The sequence below is a fragment of the Gorilla gorilla genome, chromosome 23 (assembly GCF_029281585.2).
Source record: "Gorilla gorilla gorilla isolate KB3781 chromosome 23, NHGRI_mGorGor1-v2.1_pri, whole genome shotgun sequence".
NCBI classification, from domain to species: domain Eukaryota; kingdom Metazoa; phylum Chordata; class Mammalia; order Primates; family Hominidae; genus Gorilla; species Gorilla gorilla.
The window spans coordinates 38,500,742-38,524,743 of record NC_086018.1 but is presented as its reverse complement, the minus strand read 5'-3'; the positions used below and the strand labels follow the sequence as shown (position 1 = coordinate 38,524,743).

At 41.2% G+C, this 24,002-nt stretch overlaps 1 protein-coding gene and 1 pseudogene across 8 annotated transcripts in view; both read left to right on the top strand.

The window, feature by feature from the left end:
* MRTFA (myocardin related transcription factor A) overlaps positions 1 to 24,002 on the top strand; it is a 224,305-nt gene that overhangs the window by 113,799 nt on the left and 86,504 nt on the right. Inside the window, exon 1 of one of the 8 annotated variants that reach the window (XM_019018445.4) lies at positions 3,666 to 3,813. The exons of the other annotated variants lie outside the window; for them this stretch is intronic. The gene's annotated coding sequence lies outside the window, so the exon portion shown is untranslated. Of the gene's footprint in view, positions 1 to 3,665; positions 3,814 to 24,002 lie in introns of those variants that run through there. 8 annotated transcript variants of the gene reach the window in all.
* On the top strand, positions 9,746 to 10,300 carry LOC129529517 (protein GVQW1-like; annotated as a pseudogene).

Here is a 24,002-nt window from a genome sequence, read left to right as displayed (position 1 = left end):
ATGAGATGTGTTGGATTTATATGTGGGATTTATATGATGTCTAATTAGTATGGAAGAATAGGGTAAAACAGGAAACAGAAAAGAAAACCTGCTCCTAGTATAGTTCTCTGTGTTAGATAAACGTTCACAATTTGACAACTTTTTTTTTTTTTTGCCATTTTTCTTGATTTTTTCAAAGAAAGAACAAATAGGCTTATTTTTGGCATTCTAGAATGTTTAACTGGGAAGGATCTTAGACATGACCTGATAACAAACCTTGGTTTTACAGGTGAACAAACGGGGGGCTAAGAATGTTAAGTGACTTACCCAAGATCATATAGCGTGGACTCCCTGTGACCTGATTTTCAAACTACTGATCTTTGGAACTCCTGTGCTACCCCTCTGTGTTGCTGAAGGCCATCCTTAGTTGGTTCTATTGATGTTGGTTGAAACCATCCCGAACATACCTGTGGCTAGGCACAGTGGCTCACGTCTGTAATCCCAGCACTTTGGGAGGTTGAGGAGGGCAGATCACTTGAGGTCAGGAGTTGGAGTCCAGCCTGGCCAACATGATGAAACCCCATCTCTACTAAAAATACAAAAATTAGCAAGGCATGGTGGTGCACACCTGTGATTCTAGCTACTCGGGAGGCTGAGGCAGGAGAATTGCTTGAACCCTGGAGGCAGAGGTTGCAGTGAATTGAGACCACACCACTGCACTCCAGCCTGGGTGACAGAGTGAGACCCTGCCTCAAAACAAAACAAAACAACCATCCTGCACAATTATGAGTGAGAGTAAATCCAACACATCTCACAGCATCTTGGGAAAATGATAAGGCTCACTTTCTTCTTTCCCTTCAGTGTGAACTCATGTAATAACTTCAGAGAAAGGCATTTCCCTGCTGTCTGGAAGTTGAACTCCTTCTACAAACTGGTGGAGCTTGCTGCCCAGTCCTGTGCCCTCCGAGCTGAGGGGAAGGCGTGGGGATTTTCTGTTCTACTGAAATGGCAGGATTATGTCATGGCAGTGGTTTTGAGTGTTTAGAGGTAGTGTTATTTTAATTATTTTTCTAACTCTGGTTTAAATAAAAACTTACAAATCAGGAAAGAACTGGCTATCTGTATGTTAAAAAAATTAAGAGAGGGCTGGGTTCAGTGTCTCACGCCTGTAATCCCAACACTTTGGGAGGCCAAGGTGGGTGGATCACGAAGTCAGGAGATCGAGACCATCCTGGCCAACATGGTGAAACCCCGTCTCTACTAAAAATACAAAAATTAGCTGGGCGTGGTGGCGTGCGCCTGTAATCCCAGCTACTCAGGAGGCTGAGGCAGGAGAATCGCTTGAACCTGGGAGGCGGAGGTTGCAGTGAACCGAGATTGTGCCAGTGCACTCCAGCCTGGCCAACAGAACAAGACTCTGTCTTAAAAAAAAAAAGGAGAGAGAGAGAGGGAACATTGACTCTTACCTTGTACCATACACAAAAATTCATTTGAGGTCGGGCGTGGTGGCTCATGCCTGTAATCCCAGCCCTTTGTGAGGTCAAGGTGGGTGGATCGCTTGCGGTCAGGAGTTGGAGACCAGCCTGGCCAACATGGTAAAACCCTATCTATACTAAAATACAAAAATTGGCCAGGCGTGGTAGCGGGCACACATAGTCCCAGCTACTTGGGAAGCTGAGGCAGGAGAATTGCTTGAACCCAGGAGGCAGAGGTTGTAGTGAGCCAAGATTGCACCCCTGCACTCCAGCCTGGGTGACAGAGTGAGACTCTGTCTCATAATTAATTAATTAATTAATTAATTCAGGCTGTGGGATACTGCTCAGCAACTTTTAAAAAGGGGCAAACTTTAAACATTTTAGAAATAAAACACCCGGAATGACTCTTGAGAATTACTCTGAGTGAAAAAAGCCAATCCTAAAATGTTACATATTGTATGATTCTATTTATATAACGTTCTTGAAATGACAAAATTATAGATATGAAGCACAGATTGGTTCTTCATATTGTTCGGGCCTATGGATGGTGTGGGGCTGAAAGTAGATGTGGCTATAAAAGGTCAACGTGAGGGATCCTCAGGGTGATGGAAATGTGTATGTTGACTAACAGTGCCAGTATTCTGGTTGTAATATTGTACTGTAGTTTTGCAAGATGTTATCATTGGAGGGAACTGAGTAAGGGATACATGAGCTCTTTGTATTATTTCTTATTATGTGAATCTATAATTATCTCAGAATGAAAAGTTTATACATGAGCTGTTTATTATTTCTTATTATGTGAATCTATAATTATCTCAGAATGAAAAGTTTAAAAAGTACAATTTGGCAGCTTTTCAAAAAGTTAAACATAGATCCTGTGACCTAGCAATTCTACTTCTAGATATATATCCTAGAAAACTGAAAACATTTGTCTGTGTATTTTTACACAGACAAATGTTCATAGCAGCTTTTTCAAAATAGCTAAAAAGTGGAAACAACCCACATGTCTTTCAGTTGATGAATAAACAAAATATGGTATATCCATACAATGGAATATTATTCACTCATAAAAAGAAATCACTGTTGATATATGTTATAAAATGAATGAACCTTGGCCTTGTGTGGTGGCTTATGCCTATAATCCCAGTACTTTGGGAGGCCAAGGCAGGTGGATCGCTTGAGCCCAGGAGTTTGAGACCAGCCTGGGCAACATGGCGAAACCTATGTCTACTAAAAATACAGAAAAATTAGCCAGACTGGTGGCGTGTGCCTATAGTCTCAGCTACTCGGGAGGCTGAGGCACAACAGTCGCTTGAACCTGGGAGATGGAGGTTGTAGTGAACGGGGATCAAGCCACTTGCACTCTAGCCTGGGTGACAGAACGAGACTCAGTCTTAAAAAAAAAAAAATGATGAACCTTAAAAACATTTTCCAAATGAAAGGAGATAGACATAAAAGGCCATATATTGTGTGATTCCATTTAAATGAAATGTCCAGAACAGGAAATGGAGAGTGACTGCTGATGGATACAGGGTTTATTTTTGGGGCATTGAAAATGTTCTGGAATTAGTTGCGATAAACTATGGAATTATGCACTTTGAATGGTTGAATTTTATAGTATGTGAATTGTATCTCAATTTTTTAAATTGTGTGAGGAAAAAAATTCAGGTTTCTCTAGAGTGACAGCAGATCAGTGATTGCCTGGGGCTGGAAGTGGAAGGAGAAATTGAATACAAAGGGACACAAGAAAACCCTAGGGATGAAAATATATCTCTTTATTGTCGTGGTTATACAGGCATATGCAATTGTCAGAACGCTTTGAATTGTACACTAGGTGAAGTTTATTGTGTCTGAATTGAAGTTCAATAAAGTTAGTTTTTAAAACTTATAATAAAATTATCTCTAGTTGTTGTAAGCTTAAAATGAACTTTAGGTTAAAATTATCTTATCTCTTATTAATTATAAGGCCAACAACTATTGCAAAAATTACCTCATAGAGTCTGACTTCCGTTGCTAGTTTCTATCCAGTTTCCAAAGTGAAACTAGATTGATCACTTTCACTCAGACTTTGCTCTTAGGCCTTTGTACTAGCCTGACTCCATTATTGTACTTTTCAGAACCCATGAGTGGGTGTGATTGTTATAACATTTTTTTTAAGTTTATGGAACATTCTATTGCTTTTATTTCTTTTTTTGCTTTTATGTACAACAGAAAAATGTCTCAAATTGGGTATAACAAATCAGCGTGATTGCCTTTCACCTCCACTTTGGAGTGCTTTGAGCCAGTTTGGACACAAGGAGGTTGGAGTTAAAATGACTCCTGAAGGAAGTAAGCAAGCATGAGAAGAGGGGCAGCACTGGTAGGTAACGCTAAAACAAAACCAAGTGTGTGAGCTTCTTTTTGTACCTACATCGCCTTCATCTCTCAACCCTGATCTCTTTCCAAGAAGTGAGCTGACTAAATGAAATATTACACAAAACCCTCCAAGGTTTGAGAAGAGTTCTAGAGGGTAGTCTCTAAGTGAGAAGGACCATCTCTATAGGTGGCCCTGAGTTTTATCCCCAAATTTCCTTCTACGCCATGTACCCATCCTCACTCATTTTTCGGGTCCCACCAAGCCTAAACTCAGGGGTAGTTTTCCATTTAAAATTCTGCCTCACAGGTGGACACATCTTTTTTATTGTTTCCCTTAAGCACAGTTTAGACTAACTTTATTAAAAGAGACCATGCAGGAGCATCCCTTGAGACCGGGAGGCAGAGGTTGCGGTGAGCCAAGATCCTGCCACTACACTCTGGCTTGGGCAACAGAGTGAGACCCTGCTTCAAAAAAAAAACCCAAAAACATACAAAACCACCACCACCAGCACCAAAAGCCTCCAAAACAAAAATCACAAAAACATAAAAGAGACATATGTCTAGAATATCGAATTCTAAGTGGATTTTGTAAGAATTCCAGCAAAAATAAATATATTTAAAATGATAATAGCTAACACTTAGAGTTTACAGTGCATGAAGAGGAAAGACAGACACTGGTTTTTTTTTTTTTTTGGAGACAGAGTCTTACTCTGTTGCCCAGGCTGGAGTGCAGTGGCACGATCTTGGCTCACTGCAACCTACGCATCCTGGGTTCACGCCATTCTCCTTCCTCAGCTTCCTGAGAAGCCGGGACTACAGGTGCCCGCCACCACGCCCAACTAATTTTTTTTGTATTTTTAGTAGAAACGGGGTTTCACCTTGTTAGCCAGGATGATCTCGATCTTCTGACTTTGTGATCCGCCCACCTCGGCCTCCCAAAGTGCTGGCATTACAGGCGTGAGCCACCGTGCCCGGCCTGTTTTGTTTTTTTTCTGTACTCTACTACTCCTTTCAACACTCCACCTCTGATGACATCAGATATGTAGGTTTTGTTTTTTTTTTTTTTTCCCTCACCAACAACCAATTCTCCAACCATCTGGTCACCAACTGGATATTCTACAATTTAACTCAATTATGACATTAATTCCCTGGAGTTAGTGCAGACCCCCACAGGTTAAGGGCTCAGGCCCACAAGATTTCCCTGAACTTCAGATGCCAATCAATAGTTGTGGGCCCTCAGGTTATCCACAACTTCTGTCTGAGTTGGCTACAAATCAGAGGTTTCCACAAGCCTCTCCTCAGGTTGGATCATTTGCTAGAACGACTCACAGAACTTATGAAGGCCCTTTACTTAAATTCGTCAATTTATTATAAAGGATAAAACTCAGGAACAGCCAAATGGGAGAGAACATAGGGTAAGCTATGAGGGGGTTATGTGGAGCTCCCATGCCTTCTCTGGGCATACGACCCCCACAACACTATCTGGATTTATCAGCCTGGAAGCTCTCCAAACCCTGTCCTTTTTGGTTTCTATGGAGTCTTCTTCATGTAGGCATGATTAATGACATCACTGGCCATTGATGAGTAGGTCAATCTCCAGCCCCTCTTGCATCCCCAGAAGTCAGAGTATGGTGGGGCTGCAAGTTCTAATCCTCTAATCACATGATTGTTTTCCCTGGCAACCAGCCCTCATCCATAAGGGCTTTCCAAAGTCAGCTCATTAACATAAACTCAGGTATGGTTGAAAGGGACCTGTTATGAATAACAAAAGACGACTCCTTTTACCTTTGTTATTCTTAGGAAATTTCAAGGTCCAATTTTAGGACCTCGGTGCCAGGAGTGAAGGCAAAGACCAAATATATATTTATTATAAATCACAACATTGCAATGTGGCAGACCGTGTACCAAGCTCCTTACGTATATTAACTCTTACTCTTTGCAACAACTATGTGAGATGGGTGCTCTTATCCCATTTTACGGCTAAGATTGTACCCAGCTGGCCTGGGTTAAGAATCTGTGCTCTTTACCACTATACCATATTGCCTTTCATGTGAACTTCAAGCCCTTTTTCGGACCCTGTATGTTAGCTGTTGATAGGCTGTTCTAACTTGTCTAGGTTCCTTTGCTCCATTCTCCCAGTACTTAGCCTACCTGACTTTTTAGTCTCCCTTCCTTTCCTGTTTTATCTTTCCCTGCCAGAACACTACATCGTAAATGTAAAAAACAACCCTCCAACTTTTTCTTGTTTTAGAATATGTATTTTAAGGGGCCAGGCACAGTGACTCACACCTGTAATCCCAGCACTTTGGGATGCCGAGGCAGGAGGATTGCTTGAGTCTAGGAGCTCTAGAACAGCCTGGGCAACATAGTGAGACCGCCATCTCTACAAATAATGAAAAATTAGCCAGGCGTGGTAGTGCACACCTGTAGTCCCAGCCGCTTGGGAGGCTGGGGCAGGAGAATTGCTTGAGCCCAGAAAGTCGAGGCTGCCGTGAGCTGTGATTGCGCCACTGCACTCCAGCCTGGGTGACAGAGTGAGAGCCTGTCTCAAAAAAAGGAAAAAAAAAAGAAAAAAATTATGTTGTCCTAGACCTTCTTTCTGCATAGGAATGGCCTTCTTTTTTAAAAAATAAACTTGACATTTAAAAAAAGCTCTTATACGATGAGCCCTAACCTTTGCATAGAAGCTTCCTTGTTTTTAACTGTGACTGTTGTACCTGTTCACAAGGATTAGAAGGGATGCTGTTTTGAATTACAGTCTAGTAATATTTCTGACTCTATACCTATGGCCAAAACCAGTGTCATATGCTTGAAACTAAGCAAAACTTCTAGCGTGTCTTGCCATAAACGTACATTAGACATTTTTTCCGTTGTAGCTAATAGTTTCTGTGGGTTGGAATTAAAATTAAACCTGTATATCTTTAGAGTAGGAACATTTGCTGTGTGAAGGTCCTTGTTGGCTCTGGTAAGAAAAAAGTTCCCTTGCTTATTCTCTTCCTCCTCTTATGAGAAGGCTTTCAGAAACTTTTCTCTTTTTTTTTTTTCTTTTTCCTTTTTTTTTTTTTTTTTGTCTTGAGGCAGTCCCTCGCTCTGTGTCCCAGGCTGGAGTGTGATGGTGTAATCTTGGCTCACTGCAACCCCCACCTGCCAGGTTCAAGTGATTCTCCTGTCTCAGCCTCCCAAGTAGCTGCGACTGCAAGGCACCTGCCACCACAGCCGGCTAATTTTTGTATTTTTAGTAGAGGCAGGATTTCGCCATGTTACCCAGGCTGGCCTCGAACTCCTGACCTCAAGTGATCCACCCACCTTGACCTCCCAAAAGTGTTGGGATTACAGGCATGAGCCACCGTGCCTAGCCCAGAAACTTCTTAACAGCTGAGTTTTATATCAGCTAAGTCAGTCCTTGAGATGTTTGCAAATAATCTTCCATTGCTTTATCCTGAAGATCCTCTTGCATGTAGGCTTTTGGTCAACCGATTCAATGTTACTAAATATATGTTTAATCCCAACTAAGGTAGGTAGTTTGGATGTTTTTAGAAAAGTTTGAATTTGAGGAAATAGTATATATATGTGTGTGTGTGTAGAGAATTTGTCACGTGCTAGATGTTGCGTGGAAGTTGTTTGAGAATCTACTGAAAATGTGGTCGCCATCTGCACAGGGATTATATTCTGGTTTAGGTAGTTCAGAATAAGGGGCTAAATAATATCTAGTCCTGCAGTCAATATTTGTCCTTATATACTGGTAGGCGAGTTTCCTGATATGCATGGCTGCATTTTCTCTGTTCCTGCCTACCTCTTCAACTTTACCTGCTGCTGTTTTCTCTTTGCTTTCTAGGTTCCATCTGCCTCTCTGTTTTCTAGGTTCCTCCGCCACCTGAATACAAACGATTCTCGTGCCCCAGCCACCCAGGTAGCTGGGATTACAGGTGCATGCCACCACGCCCGGCCAGTTTTTGTATTTTTAGTAGAGATGGGGTTTTGCTGTATTGCCAGGCTGATCTCCAACTCCTGGCCTCAAGTGATCCACCTGACTTGGCCTCTCAAAGCGCTGGGAATACAGGCATGAGCCACCACACCTGGCCTAGTATGTGATTATTTTATGAGATTTTTGGGGGTTTTTAAATGTATATTTTTCTCACTAGACTGTAAATGCTATAAAGGCAGGTATCTTATTTTTATTGTTTTAGCATTTTATATCCAGGATTTTATTAGGGTGCTTGATACATAGTAAATGCTGAGTAAACGTATGTTAATGAATGAAATAAATGAATATGAAATATTGGAGAAGGCCGGGCGCAGTGGCTCAGGCCTGTAATCCCAGCACTTTGGGTGGGTGAGGCAGGTGGATCACAAGGTCAGGAGTTGGAGAGCAGCCTGGCCAATATGGTGAAACCTCGTCTCTACTAAAAATACAAAAAGTAGCCAGGCATGGTGCTGCTTGCCTGTAGTCCCAGCTGCTCGGGAGGCTGAGGCGGGAGAATCGTTTGAACCCAGAAGGCGGAGGTTGCAGTGAGCCAAGATCGTGCCACTGCACTCCAGCCTGGGCGACAGAGTGAGACTCTGTCTCAAAAAAAAAAAAAAAAGGAAGAAATATTGGAGAAATTGAGGAGAAACCATTTCATTCTGTGTCCAGGTCCTTCAACCCAACTATTTCTCCAAAGAAATGTTTCCCCGAAGAGCATGTACAAACCGTTCCTTTGTAAGAGGTAGGAAGGGCTGGGCATGGTAGCTCACGTCTGTAATCTCAGCACTTTGGGAGGCCGAAGCAGGTGGATCACTTGAGGTCAGGAGTTCGAGACCAGCCTGGCTAACATGGTGAAACCCTGTCTCCACTAAAAAAAACATACAAAAATTACCCGGACGTGGTGGCTTGCATCTATAATCCCAGCCACTCAGGAGGCTGAGGCAGAGAATCGCTTGAACCCGGGAGGTGGAGCTTGCAGTGCACCAAGTTCATGCCATCGCACTCCAGCCTGGGCGACAGAGTGAGACTCTGACTCAAAAAAAAAAAAAAAATGTAGGAGGGACATTTTTGTTTTTGGCCATCTGTAACTCCCCCCTCCCCACCATTCATTTTAAGAAACATGATTCTCAATTCTTAGGAAATTATAAAGATATATAAACCACAGTTTTCATATCCACATTCCTGAATGGATACACCTCTCCCCAGAGTTGAATCAGAGGTTTCTCTTTTTAACTTTTATTATTTATTTATTTAATTAATTATGTATTTATTTGTAGAGATGGGATCTTGCTCTGTCGCCCAGGCTGGAGTGCAGTGGCGTGGTCTTGGCTCACTGCCAACCTGGGTTCAAGCGATTCTCTTGCCTCAGCCTCCCGAGTACATGGGACTGCAGGCACATGCCACCATGTCTGGCTAATTTTTTTGTATTTTTAGTAGAGATGGGGTTTTGCCCTGTTAGCCAGTCTGTTTTCTATCTCTTCACCTCACTCAGGTGATCTGCCTGCCTCGGCCTCCCAAAGTGTTGGGATTACAGGTGTGAGCCACCGTGCCCAGCCTCTTTTTAACTTAAAAAAAAAAAAATTATTACTTTAACTAGAGACAGGCTCTCGCTATGTTGCCCAGGCTGGTCTCAAACTCCTGGCTCAAGTGATTCTTCTGCCTCAGCCTCCCAAAAATGCTAAGATTACAAATGTGAGCTATCACGCCCAGCCCAAAAGTTGTCTCTTATTAAGGAGCTAGCACATATTTAAAAGCACTACATATTTTGCCTTACTGATTAGTGATTTTATTTTTTTATTAATGTACTTAGTTTTGTTCAGGCTTTGGAGATCATTGTGGCATATTTAAGTCAAAGGACTCATTTTTTTTTTTAAATGGCAAGCATTTTGTTTTTTCCTTTTCTTTTTTTCTTTTTCTTTTTCTTTTTTTTTTTTTTTTTTGAGATAGAGTCTTCGCTCTTGTTGCCCAGGCTGCAGTGTAATGGTGTGATCTTGGCTCACTGCAACCTCTGCCTCCTGGGTTTAAGTGATTCTCCTGCCTTAGCCTCCCAAATAGCTGGGATTACAGGCACACACCACCATGCCCAGCTAATTTTTGTATTTTTAGTAGAGATGGGGTTTCACCATGTTGGCCAGGCTGGTCTCGAACTCCTGATCTCAGGTGATCCACCCGCCTTGGCCTCCTAAAGTGCTGGGATTACAGGCATGAGCCACCGTGCCAGGCCTGCAAGAAGTTTAACAGCTCAAACTCAAACGAAGAGTGTTAGTGTTTTAATATTTCTGCTTCTTGTCCGTTAATTCTTACCTCCTGCATCTCAGAATACTTCTAAGGTTTCTGAGATTGACACTTTTTGTGAGAGATTTGGTACTCCTGAACACTTTTGGCTTAGAGTACTCAGTTTCAAAAATTGTTTTCATAAGCTCATCAGATGGCTTTAAACTTGGTGTGGTGGTAGTGGGATGAAAGTGCCACAAACAGACTTTACTCCTTGTAAAACTTTCCTTTCTTCTAATTATTTTGTTACTTTAAGCTTTCTAAATTGTCTGTGTTACCTAGAAATTTCTTTTTATAGCAAAATAGTTATATAAAATAAAATTTAGAGAATTTATAGTTTAACAAATGTTCTTAACTAATCATGATAAAGATGGATCAGTTAAAGTTTACAAATTACTTTTAAGATGCACATTGCGAAGTGGTGGTGTTATGGGTATGAATTTCTTAGCTTTTCAGGATGTCATCCTTTTAGCCCTGTAGCTAAAAATCAAGAGGCTACATGTTCAACCATAAAACATTAGCCTCTGCCAACATTACATCAGCTCCACAAAACCTCACTGGCTTATTATCCCTTGGGACTAGGACATGGATTTGGCAGCTTGTGAAAGCTGCTTTTTCCAATTTCTCCCTTACTGGCTGTGACATATCCCAAAGGAATGAAGTTGAGAAATAATCATCTTTCGAAAGCTCTCAACCTCTCATTCCCACAGTGGTTCTCATGGTTAGGGATAGATGATCCTTTCTTCCACTTGAGGAATCCCTTTAGCTTATGATGTATTCTTTCAGTAGTAACCAAGGTACCCTGAGTGGAAGGATGATGGCAAGGATCCTCATTAGGTATGTTTCTAGGTGATTGTCTATAAGGAATTTAATGCTTCTGTTAGGATCTTCTTTATATTACCAAAATTGAAGAAGCTGGAAGACCAGCATTGGGACCCATGTGTGGTTATCATCTGTGTCCATTGACATTTGCTGTAAGAATTAGTATTGCTCATTTAACATCTCCTTTTGATGAGCACCTGTAAAACAACTTTTTTGAGGACACTCTTGGATAGCAGAACTGTATGATCTTAATCTCTTTTAGCCTCAGTTTATTTATCCTAAAATAAAGATATGGTACTTGGCCTTATTTTCCTCACAAGGGACCGTAAGGATGGAAGGAGATGACACATATGAACTAATTTCATAGTGACCTACTAGTCACCCTATATAGCGGGCCCATTCTAGGCCTCATCTCACCTGTTCTATGTTCCCTCCTCATTCTGTACCACTCAGGATTTTTCACATAATCTTGGTTTACCTAAGCATAAAATAAATATATTGGAAAAGTATTGGATAGTGCACAGCCTTAAAAGGAAGGCTGGATAACACAGTTCAGAAAATGAGCAGAAACTGAGTGAGGCAAGACATAGTAAAATAAAGACCATGTAATGGGATCAGTTGGCTGAGGACTCTCTCTAGCACTGCTTGCTGGACCTTCTCTGCCACTGCTGCTGGCCTGGTCTCCCATGAACATCTGTTACTATTGGCACTGCCACCAGTAGGCACTTGCCACAGTGCCATGAATAATTTCTGATTATATTTTCCACCTTTGTATTATTCTTTCAATATTCAAAGATCTACATAGGAGGATCTGATTGACTTGGGTTGTATATTTGTGAACTAGATGCCAGGGAACAGAGAGAGGGAATTTCTGTTACTGTCAGTTCCTGTAGTGGGAAAAGGTGACTGCCTTCCCCCATCTTAGAATTTCCTCCAAATAGGAAAGGTATTCACATGTGATACGTGTATATGTATCTATATCCCTGACCTGTTTACTGAGTTCTAGATTCAGTTAATCCACTAATTCTTCCCACCTGGACATCTAAATGACTAGTGTGCACTTAAAACTGATATCGCCATTCTCGGTGACTACTCCCAACCTGCATTCCCTAATTTATAGTGCCAGTTGCCCTAGCCAGAAAATTAGGAGTCAGTCTCAATTCCTCCTTTCTTGTTGTACTTGTCATATCTATTTGACTTGTGAGTTCTCTAGATTTTACCTCTACCTTGACCTCTTATATTTTGTCTCTCTGCCCTATATCATATTGTCAGCATTTTTCTCTGTGGTTTCAGGGGACTTGTTATTGGGCTCCCTGGCTATAGTTCAACCCTTCTCCAATCTGTCCGTTCAGCTGCCAAGATACTTTCGCTAACTACCAATTCTAATCATTTTCTTTCTCCTGCTCAGAATTCTTCCATTTCTTGTGGGGTAAAACTTAAGCTATTTTATTTGTTGGTCTCTGACTATGTGGTTATCTCATATCACTTCCAAACTCACAGTCCCCAGCAGTACTGACCAGCTTTTGGTTCCCAGAACACTTCGTGCTTTTTTTAAAAAAAGCACATATATTCCTTTGCATATAACCATTCGTCTTTCTGCTTGCCAGCCTTCTGGCCTCACTTCAAGGGCTGTCTCTTCTGAGATGTGTGCTGTCTTTGATTCCCCCAGAAACTTCGGTGCCCCTTCTGCTGTGCTCTCCTTATGTTTACTGCATACCACCGAAGACCGATTGTTTGCTGCATTTTCATTCCTAGCAGTCTCATTGTTAGAAGTATGGCCCCTTTAAAGCAGGGGTGGTATCCAATTTCTGTATTCCCAGTTCCTAACACATAGCAGGTACATAATAATTTTTATTTAATGATTCAGTGAAAGCACTTTGAGAAGTAAAGCACTGTACACATGATATTTTCATCACTGGCATTTTCTTGTAAGCATTTAGGACCTTTTGAACTCTAAAATTCTGTTTTGTATTAATCTGTTTCTGGAGAACATTTCGGGTTTTATTTCAATCAATTATTTATCTGCAGGTGGCCAGAGGTTCAAGAACCCTACCAGCCCCTCACATGAGCTTGCCTTCTTTGTGATCAGCCTTATATATTCCTTCACCGAGAAGTTGCTTAAATGTACTTTCCTTTAGTTTTCCCAGCCTCTCACCTAATGTACATTTTAATCCTGAATCATGATTTGCTTAATGTGTGACACCATTCCTTAACCCTAGCCACTAATTCAATCACTTTACTTTAGTTGTCCTAGTTATCGTAAATTATACAGTGGCTGGGACCTTACACTGTATTGGTACTTCAGAGATTATCTAGAGAATCTGGAGACATATCTGTCAATTTGACTGGATTGCTGGTTCTGCAGTTCTTTTTCTCTCATCCCACAGCTCTCATTTGGGTTCTGTACTCCCACTGGGGGCCTTGGCAGAGCAAACAGTATTAACTTCACTTTTTTTTTTTTTTTTAAAGTACTTGGCTGCTGTTTCTTGATTTACTGCAGTGGGAAGAATACGTTTTGATTTTTTTTTTTTTTTCTTGTTCCTCCCTCTGAGGGAGCCTGCGTCATTGAGAAATGTTTAACCTCATGGCCTTGCACTGGGGCTGGAAATTTGCCTAAGGGAACTTGAAGTTGGCAGTATTTTTTCTCAAATTCCTCCTTATGAGGAGGGGGATTTCAGCAAGACCTGCCCAAACAGGAAGATGTTGGGAAATTTTTAGTAGCAAAGCTGTTGCCATTAGATTACTGAAAGTATTTGAAGAGTTTTCTGGAGATAAGCTTAGGTATTTTGAATTTCCACTAGGAGAAAGCAGTAGCTTCTGTCAGGTATAAACAAAAATTCAGGCCGAGAAACTTAGCTTTTCAGTTGTGTGGTATGTTGTTATCAGAAAACTTTGACCAGCTGGATGAGAAAGAGAAGCTTACCAGAAAGTTTAGAAACTCACTTAGGGAAAATAGCCTCAGGCTGAGGCAAACCTCTTTCGGCTATGGGGAGAATTTGGCTTTTTATCAATCCTGGATTATCCTAAGAGTAGGTCATAACAGGGATATTTTTGACAAATCTTTCTTTCAAATACTTAATGATATTGGCATTATATTCTGTTTACAAAATACTTAGTTGACACAAACAAGATATTTGCCCAGTAAGAGTTAGAATGGGTGATCTTTTGTGCCCAAAAGTGATTTCCCTAATAGGGGAAGGTGTGAACCAGGAAATGTTTAGAATGTGACCACCTCTGCTTATTTTAATCTTTATATCACAGATGAGGAAAAGTTGTATAGTTGTTTGCCAGTATGAAATGATAAGCTGAGCAGGCACTGGACCCTGGCAAAGGAAGAATTGTATAGTTAAACAATTTGTGGCAGCTTTGTGACTTCCTCGAAAATTGGAAATAATTACTCAGTACTAAATACAAATACAAGCATTCCTGCCCACTCTAAAAGATACTGTCTACCATCTTTTCTTTCTGTGCAATGTATGTTTGCATGCTGTTAGCATGGATGTTTGAGGGTTGAGCTGTTGATACCAGCACCTTGTTAAAAGCTACCGTGAACACAAAGCATATGATAATCTTAGAAACCAAGTTCTTTTTTTTTTTTTTGGTAGAGGCAGAGTCTCGCTATGTTGCCCAGGCTGGTCCTGAGCTCAAGTGATCCTCCTGTTTTGGCCTCCAAAAGTGTTGGGATTACAGGTGTGAGCCACCATGCCCAGCCAGAAGCCAGAAGCCAGACTCTTACTTTGCAAAAAAAAAAGTACCCTCAAACCATAGTTACAATGGAAAGAACATATTACTAACATTCTTCCACCTTAAAGAAACTTCCAATTGAGAGAAAACCTCAATTGTGAGGCCAAAGATTTCAGTATGAACAAAATACATTATATCCATAGAAAGTGGTAATGAGTCTAAATAAATCCTTTTTTTTTTTTTTTTTTTTGAGACAGAGTCTGTCTCTGTTGCCCAGGCTGGAGTGCACTGGCATGATTTCAGCTCACTGCAACCTCTGCTTCCCGAGTTCAAACAATTCTCCTGCCTCAGCCTCCTGAGTAGCTGAAATTACAGGCATGCACCACCACGCCCAGCTAGTTTTTTTGTACTTTTAGTAGACATGGGGTTTCACCATGTTGGTCAGGCTGGTCTTGAACTCCTGACCTCAAATGATCTGCCCACCTCCACCTCCCAAAGTGCTGGAATTACAGGCATGAGCCACTGTGCCCAGCACGTAAATAAATCTTATTGGGAATAGACAAACACATTTTTTCACATCCTATCAGCATCTGTGATTTATTTGAATTTTTGTTATTTACTTAATCAAATTGGGGACGAATCTAATTGTCTTCAGTTGCTGCTAGGAGAAACTTATTTTTCCCTAGAAGCCACTGTGCTAATCTTAGTAACAGCACCTGTGCCCAGGTACTGTTCTACGTACTTTATATATAAATCAACTCTTTTTTTTTTTTTTGAGGTGGAGTCTTGCTCTCTCTTGCTCTGTTGCCCAGGCTGGAGTGCAGTGGCTTGATCTCGGCTCACTGCAACCTCTGCCTCCCGGGTTCAAGCAATTCTCATTCCTCAGCCTTCCGGGTAGCTGGGACTACAGGTGTGTGTCACCATGCCTGGATAATTTTTGTATTTTTAGTAGAGACGGGGTTTCGCCATGTTGGTCAGGCTGGTCTCTAATTCCTGACCTCGTGATCCACCCACCTTGGCCTAAGGTGCTGGGATTACAGGCGTGAGCAACTGCATCTGGCCTAAATCAACTTCTTTAATCCTTGAAATAACCCAGTGGTTCTTAATCTAGGACAATTTTTTTTTTCTTTCAGAGAGGGCCTTGCTCTGTCACACAGGTGGGAGTGCAGTGGCACCGTCATAGCTCACTGCAGCCTTGACAGGCTCAAGTGATCCTCCCACCTCAGCCTCTCTAATAGCTAGGACTGCAGGCACCCTTCTAATTTTTTGTATTTTTTTTAGAGACAGGATTTTGCCATGTTGCCCAGGCTGGTCTCGAACTCCTGGGCTCAAGTGAGCCCTGGCGCCCAGCTGGGAAGTTTGTTTGTTTCTTTTTTTTTTCTTTTTGAGATAGGGTCTCACTCTGTCACCCAGGCTGGAGTGCAGTGGTGCAATCACTGCTCACTGCAGCCTCGAACTCTCAGGCTCAAGTAATTATCCTGCCTCAGCCTCTGAAGTAGCTGGGACTGCAGATGCATGCCACCACGCCTGGCTAATTTTTTGTATTTTTTGTAGAGATGGGGTTTTGCCTTGTTGCCCAGGTTGGTCTCGAATTCCTGTGCTGAAGTGATCCACTTGCCTGGTCTCCCAGATTGCTGGTTTTACACGTTTGAACCACCATGCCTGGCCAAAGGAGAAGTTTCTAAGATTGTAGTATGCTTCTCTTGGGGCATAGCAGCTTTTAACAAGGTGCCAATGGAGACCGTAATGTATCCTAGTCAGAATTCACCAACCATAATAAGCAGAATCAGCATTTCTTATATGTGGTCATTGAAGAATTAAAATAATGGTGTATTCAGTAATATTTCATTGACATTTTATAAAGCACTTTTTGTGTGTCACATGTGCTTGCTGGTAGCTAGTACACTCAGTTAGCTGTTTGCTAATAGTGTTATGCTACTGTATTTTTAAACTCTCCTTAAACAGTGAAAATGGTGATAAATGGGGGTCATTAGTTTTAGAGACATGGTATATAGAAAAACAGTAGTTGATAAATGCAGCAGTCAGAATGAGCTAGTTGAATAAAGTCATGATTCATCACCCCCCATTTAGAGAATTGTTATTATTTGCCTGAGATTCTTAACAAGTAGGTTGGAATAAGTCCCTGAACATCCAACCTCGTTGGGCACTGAAGAAGCCACATCTCCTTCAAATGCCAGTGAGATGTAGATTGTAAGATATTGGGGATAAATACCACAGTTTCTTAATAGTAAAGAGCTGGGTGTTCAGTTCCCATTAATGTGTAAATATTGCATAAAACTGAGTTATGTTGGGAAGTATAAGTGTGCATCTGTGCACAATCTTATTTTCTAGACTGCTTGGCAAATTACCTTACTGCAGAGATCATTTTTGTGGGGAAGTTCACTACAGTGGGAAGCAGATCACATTCAAGAAGGGATTATATTTTATATACTATATTTTATCAAAGAATTGGTGTCATAATGCACTTTATTTTATTTTTTTTGAGATAAGAGTCTCGCTCTGTCACCCAGGCTGGAGTGGCTGGAGTGCAGTGGCACAATCTCGGCTCACTGCAAGCTCCGCCTCCCGGGTTCACACCATTCTCCTGCCTCAGCCTCCCAAGTAGCTGGGACTATAGGCGCCCGCTGCCATGCCCGGCTGATTTTTTTGTATTTTTAGTAGAGACAGGGTTTCACCGTGTTAGCCAGGATGGTCTCGATCTTCTGACCTGTTGATCCACCTGCCTTGGCCTCCCAAAGTGCCTGGATTACAGGTGTGAGCCACTGCGCCTGGCCAATGCACTTTAATAATATAATCTATGTTATATCTACTTTTTCTTTATAATTGTCTTAGTTCATTTTGTGCTGCTGCAACAGAATACCTGACACTGGGTAATTTATTAAGAACAGAAATTTATTTCTCATAGTTCTAGAGGCTGAGAAGTCCTAAGATCAAGGAACCAGCAGGTTTGGTTGTCTTGTGAGGGCTGCATCCTCTGCAGGGGAAGAAGAACGCTGTGTCCTCATATGGCATAAGGCAGAAGGGCAAACCACTCGAAAGCTGTGTGAAGCCTCTTTAATAAGGGCTTTAATCCCATTCATGAGGGAGGTTCCCTCATAGCCTAATCATCTTTTAAAGGCCTCACCTCCTAATACTATCACGTTGACAACTCCTGAATTTTGGAGGGGACATATTCAAACCATGGCATTACTTATTGAACAGTAAGATTAGCTACCATGTATTGACTACTTCTCTTGTATTGGGCACTTTAAGTAGTTATCTCATTTAACTCCAATAGCAATTCTTTAAGATAAGTAAAATTTTACTTTGCAAGAAACTGGAACCTAGCTGATAAATGCTGAAGTTAGAGTTTAAACCCTTGACCTCAAAACACCTGACTATTAAACCATGTAGTCTCTTGATTAGATACAGTGTGAGAGAGGATGGATAAGACTCATAGATAATTTTTTAACTTCATTTTGACATAAATGTTGATCCCTTCAGTCTAGATATTATCGTTACCAGGGGCTAATTTTGAGTTTGAGGTCTTTCCATTTCCCTTTGCCTGAAAGTTGGCAATGATGATAAATTACTAAGAATTCAGTAATTTGTGAGCATCTGTTGAAAGACAGTGGACTAGATGCTGTGAGTATCTGATAATGTTTATTGAGTATCCATTGCATAGAGCTCTGTTTTATTTTGTGGCAAAAAAAAGTAAACAACATGGCTAATCCTTTTCCTTAAAGAGCTTAGCATTCGGTTGGGGATAGATATAGTCATTATGCTACAAAATAAGAGGAAACTTTATCCTGAAGGTACAGCAGGTAGAGGATCAGCTTTTTGAGGCTAATCAGAGAAGGTTTCTTAGAATAGGTAAGTTTTAAGCCATGTTTGTAAGATGATGGACATGAAGGGGTGGCAGGACTGAGTTTCCTCAAAGATACTATATCCAGAGAATTCATTCCAATTTGGAATGTTTCATAATTTAAAAAAGAGTGGCATGGCCTTTGTCACACATCTTGAGGTTCATTCTAAGTTGAGGATTCTGATCAAATCCTCTTCAAGTTTCTCACTTACATAAGTAACTGCTTTCCTCTTTCTTTCCTTGTCATTTAGATTGCTTACATTTGTGTGGGTGAAGTTTTAAGATCTAGTTTCAGAAAATAATTTTCAGTTCCTTGTTTTCATAAAAATATTAGAAGTAATGTTAAATTGTTTTTCACCACTCACCTGGTTTTATTAATCAGAAAAGGTACTGTTTCCTAACAGAAAGGCTGATGTGATGTACTGACTTGTTTGGAACCAGCCATGGCCTAATTTCTGATTAGATATAGCATTTATCTTGAGATTATCTGATAATTTAAGTCTTTGTATTTTTTTAGAGACCAGGTCTTCCTCAGGCTGGAGTATAGTGATGTGATCATAGCTTAGTACAGCCTTGAACTGTTGGGTTCCGGTGATCCTTCTGCCTTAAATTTCTGAGTACCTGGGATTACAGGTGTGAGCTACTATGCCCAGCTACAAGAACTTGAGTCTTAAGAAATTTGAGAAGTCTAGGTTAATTTTTTTTCAGCCACAAAGCAATTAGGTAGTCAGTTATGAATTTTTATATCTCATTTTCAATTATAAAATATTTGTTTTCTTAAAATAATGAACTTATGCAGAGAAGGCTCATCATCCTCAGTTCAGTTTTGAACTTTCTTTACCATTTACATTTAAAGCTGTGAAATTAATTTTATATAAATTTAACTGAATCTTTTGAATTAATCTGTGAAGTTTCAGGCAGTTTATTATTTTTTAAGTATCCTGGGAATTTTTTTTTTTTTTTAAAACTTGAGACAGTCTTGCTCTGTTTCCCAGGCTGAAGTGCAGTGGCACGATCTCAGCTCACTGTAACCTCTGCCTCCTGGGTTCAAGGGATTCTCCTGCCTCAGCCTCCTGAGTAGCTGGGATTACAGGCGTGCGCCACAATGCCTGGCTAAGTATTTTTAGTAGAGATAGGGTTTTGCCTTGTTGGCCAGGCTGGTTTCCAACTCCTGACCTCAAGTGATCCACCTGCCTTGGCCTCCCAAAGTGTTGGGATTACAGGCGTGAGCCACTGCACCCAGCCAGTATCCTGGGAAATACTGATGCCTTCTTTGCAGTACAGCCTTGATAAAGACTATTTGTTGTTGATCAATAATATCAGAGTCTCAAGCTAAGTATATGTGATAAAGGACACTCCACTCTAAAAATAACATTATGGGCTGGGCGCGGTGGCTCACACTTGTAATCCCGGTACTTTGAGAAGCCGAGGCGGGCAGATCACTGGAGGCCAGGGGTTCGAGACCATCCCAGCCAACTTGGCAAAACCTTCATCTCTACTAAAAGTACAAAAGTTAGCTGCGCTTAGTGGCACACGCCTGTAATCATGCCTGGCCCCCAGACTACATTTCTGATTTTGTTGACAGTTCATAATGTGGAGAAATTAATTGTCTGGTGACATCTGAACCACTTAAAAAGAGTAAATGGTGTGATACATTATGGGATGATCACACAGTTGTGGTGAAGCACAAATGAACAGATTTCTAGCCTTGTTAGTTCAGTTCTCCTGCATCTAAAGTGAAGAACCTGCCTTTGTGGTTTCTTTAGACTCTTCTTGATGAGACACAGTACAGCTTGGAGGCCTTTAAGCAGAGTAGAGCAGAGCAGAGAGGCACAGGTTGTTCAGAAGCTTTACTAGCTGCTGGTTTCCCTGTGCGTAGATGAGGGTGTGTGGGTGTATTGGGGAAGGGGGATGGGAAAAGTGGAGAAGGGGAGCAAGTAGGTATCCTCTGTGACACTAGGAAGGAAAAAAGATCCTAGCGTTTCCTGGAAGCGTGACAGTTAATCTACAGAGGACTGTCTTCATAAAGGAGATTGTAAACCACCAATAAAAGAAAGCAATATGAAAGTGTGTTATTATTTCTCTTTGTAGGCATAGACTTTTACTTTAATGAAGCATTAAAAAAAAAAAAATCATAGACTGGGCCGGGCGCGGTGCTCACGCCTGTAATCCCAGCACTTTGGGAGGCCGAGGTGGGCAAATCACAAGATCAGGAGTTCGAGACCAGCCTGGCCAACATGGTGAAACCCCATCTCTACTAAAAATACAAAAAATTAGCTGGGTGTAGTGGTGAGCACCTGTAATCCCAGCTACTAGGGAGGCTGAGGCAGGAGAATTGCTTGAACCCTGGAGGCGGAAGTTGCGGTGAGCCGAGATCGTACCATTTCACACCAGCCTGGGCGACAGAGTGAGACTCGGTCTCAAAAAAAAAAAAAAAAAAAATGGACTACTTGAAAATCTTGTCCAGGTTTCCTCTGCTTCTTAAATACTTGTTTTTGGGCTGAAGTGTCACACCTGGTTTTAATACAAAGGGAAATTTATGGGGAAAGTTTAAGTAAAATCAGTTTGACCCTTAAGGTGTCAGGTCACAGAGAAGACATTTTCTTTTTGTGTTTTATGTATGCCTTCAAAATCTTTAAATGACCAGTGTTGCTTTCAGAGTCATTTGTAAGAAATAAACATTTTAAGAGGTAGTTACAACATTTTTGAGGATGTAATTATAGGGAGGAAGGAGTTTTAAAATTTGGTTAAAAAATTTTTTTTCACAGATAAGGAGGTATTAAAATTTTAAAAAAGTTTTCTTTTGGCTTGAGAAATATGTTAATTTCTGTGCTGCTTTTCTCTTGGAAGGCATAATTACTCAAGTTACAGCCAGTTAGGAAACTCTCCTTTTATCTTGATTTCTGTTTCAGAAAGTTCTGCTTGTAGTCTGTGGTCAGTCCATAATGTGCTCTGGCACCTCTGCTCCTCAGTTTTGTGTTCAGACTGCTTATCAGTGCTCTGTGTTGTCTGTGTTCTTTAAATGACTCAGTATTAGTCAGAGAATCAGAACAAGGAATCCAGGGAGAGATTGTGGCTGGTTCCCTATTTTGGGTGATAGATTTTATTTAATTTACTAGGTCATGTAATGCAGGCAAGATGTTAACAGTTTGAGAAATCCTAAAGGAATGTAAGTTCCAAGCATGACATCTTTACGAGAAAAACGGTTGTGAATTCACTAAGATGTGAATTTAGAAATGTTAAACAGATCATTTTTATACCTTTCTTTCCCTTTTTTTCTACCCTGTGAATATTTTTGTCTGTGTTGTGGGACATCATTGTCTGTTCTAAAAGTGGAAAATTAATAATAAAATAAAAGGGACGATTGGCTGAACATTCTGTATACCCAACACACTGATTATTGATTGATTGATTAAATTCACCCTAAAACCGTATAAATTTGGTCATATTATCTTTATTTTCAGGTAAGGAAATGAAAGCTCAGAGAGGTTAAGTAACTTACTCAAAACCAGAGTTGGCAACAGGTGATAAGAGCCAAAATTTAAACAAAGGTCTGTCTGATTTCAAGTGCAAATTCCTAGCCACTGTATCATCCTGCCTGTGGCCTGCTCCTGAGAGGTGGAGATCTGCATAGGTCTTGGCCATACAAAAAGACATCTGGTTGGTTGTCTTGGGTGCTTTGATGGTTCATTTGTTTACTGTCTGTGTCTGTCTTCTCCCTCAGCACCTACCATATGCGTGACACATACTCAACAAATATTTATTGAATGAGGCTGGGGACAGTGGCTCATGCTTATAATCTTACCGCTTTGGGAGGCTGAGGTGGGTGGATCTCTTGAGCCCAGGAATTCAAGACCAACCTGCGCAACACGGTGAAACCTCATCTCTACAAAAAAATGCAAAAATCAGCTGGGCACGGTAGCTTGTACCTTAGTCCCTGCTACTCGGGAGGCTGAGGTGAGAGGATCATCCAAGCCCAGGAGATCAGGGCTGCAGTGAGCTGTGATCATGCCACTGTACTCCATCCTGAGCTACAGAGTGAGACCCTGCCTCAAAAAAAAAAAAAAAAAAAAAAATATATATATATATATATATATATGTATATATATATATATATGAAGTGTGTACCATTAACTGTGGAAAATAGAAGCATGCTGACATTTTATTTGGTAAATTTTTGTAAGTGCGTGCTATATTTGTAAATATATTAAAGTGCATTCTTTTTTTTGACACAGGGTCTTACTCTGTCACCCAGGTGCTGGAGTGCAGTGCTGTGATCTTGGCTTACTGCACCCTCCACCTCTCAGGCTCAAGCAGTCCTCCCACCTCAGCCTCCTGAGTAGCTGGGACTGCAGGCCTGCGCCACTACACCCATCTAATGTTTTAAAAATATTTTTTTGTAGAGACTGAGTTTTGCCATGTTGCCCAGACTGGTCTCCAACTCCTGAGCTCAAGCAGTCCACCAGCCTTGGCCTCCCAAAGTGCTGGGATTACAGGTGTGAGCTACCGTGCCCGGCCAAGGTACATCTTAAACTAATATTTATCAGGTTTGTTTATGGCATATGTAGCCTTTTACATAAGAAGAAAAGATTTACTACCCCATGCGATTTCCTTTTTTTTTTTGAGACAGAGTCTCTGTTGCCCAGGCTGAAGTGCAGTGGTGCGATCTCAGCTCACTGCAACCTCCGCCTCCCAGGTTCAAGCGATTCTCCTGACTCAGCTTCTTGAGTAGCTGGGATTACAGGCATGCACTACCAAGCCTGGCTGATTTTTGTATTTTTAGTAGAGATGGGGTTTTACCATGTTGGTCAGGCTGGTCTCAAACTCCTGACCTTGTGATCCACCGGTTTTGGCCTCCCAAAATGCTGGGATTACAGGCATGAGCCAGCCTGACCCATATGATTTCTGAAGATTACTTTCCTCTTCCTCACCAGCCTCTCTGCTGCTGTCTTTGTCCCTCGTTTCCACACTGCTGTCCAAATGACCTTTCTCTATTTCTCTTTCTCTCTATTCTCCATTCCTCAAGTAATTGTTATTTTCATAACTTTTGCTTTTGTGCGTTCCTCTGCCTTTGGTTGGAATGCCCTTCCCATCTTTTTGGTTTGACTTAAACAAAAATGATTTTAGATTTCAGTGCAGGTGCCTTCTCTTCTCCTGGAGGCCTTCTCTAACTCTCCAGCCCCAGCAAGGTCCCCTCTTCTGTGTCCTCATCAGAGCACTTATCATGCTGAGGGATTGTATAAATAGGTACAAGGCTGTCTCCGTTTCTTGAACAGCCTGTAGTGTCAACTCCATTTGGGCAGGTGTTTCATCTTTCTGTGTCCACAACACCTGGTACTTGATAGGCAGACAGTAAGTATTGACAGAAAAATGAAATGAAACAAAGGGTGTAGCTTTGCCAAATCCCACCATAAATCTTAGAGAACCATTCCATTTTAGAGATAGAGGACACCTTGTCTACTCCAGCCACTCCTTTGTAGAGATTAGTAATATTGCTGGAAACCAGGACTCCTGACTCAGCCTGGTGCCCTTTCTTGAGAAAAAGATTTTTGGCTTATTATAAAGACAGTAGTTATTTTATGTA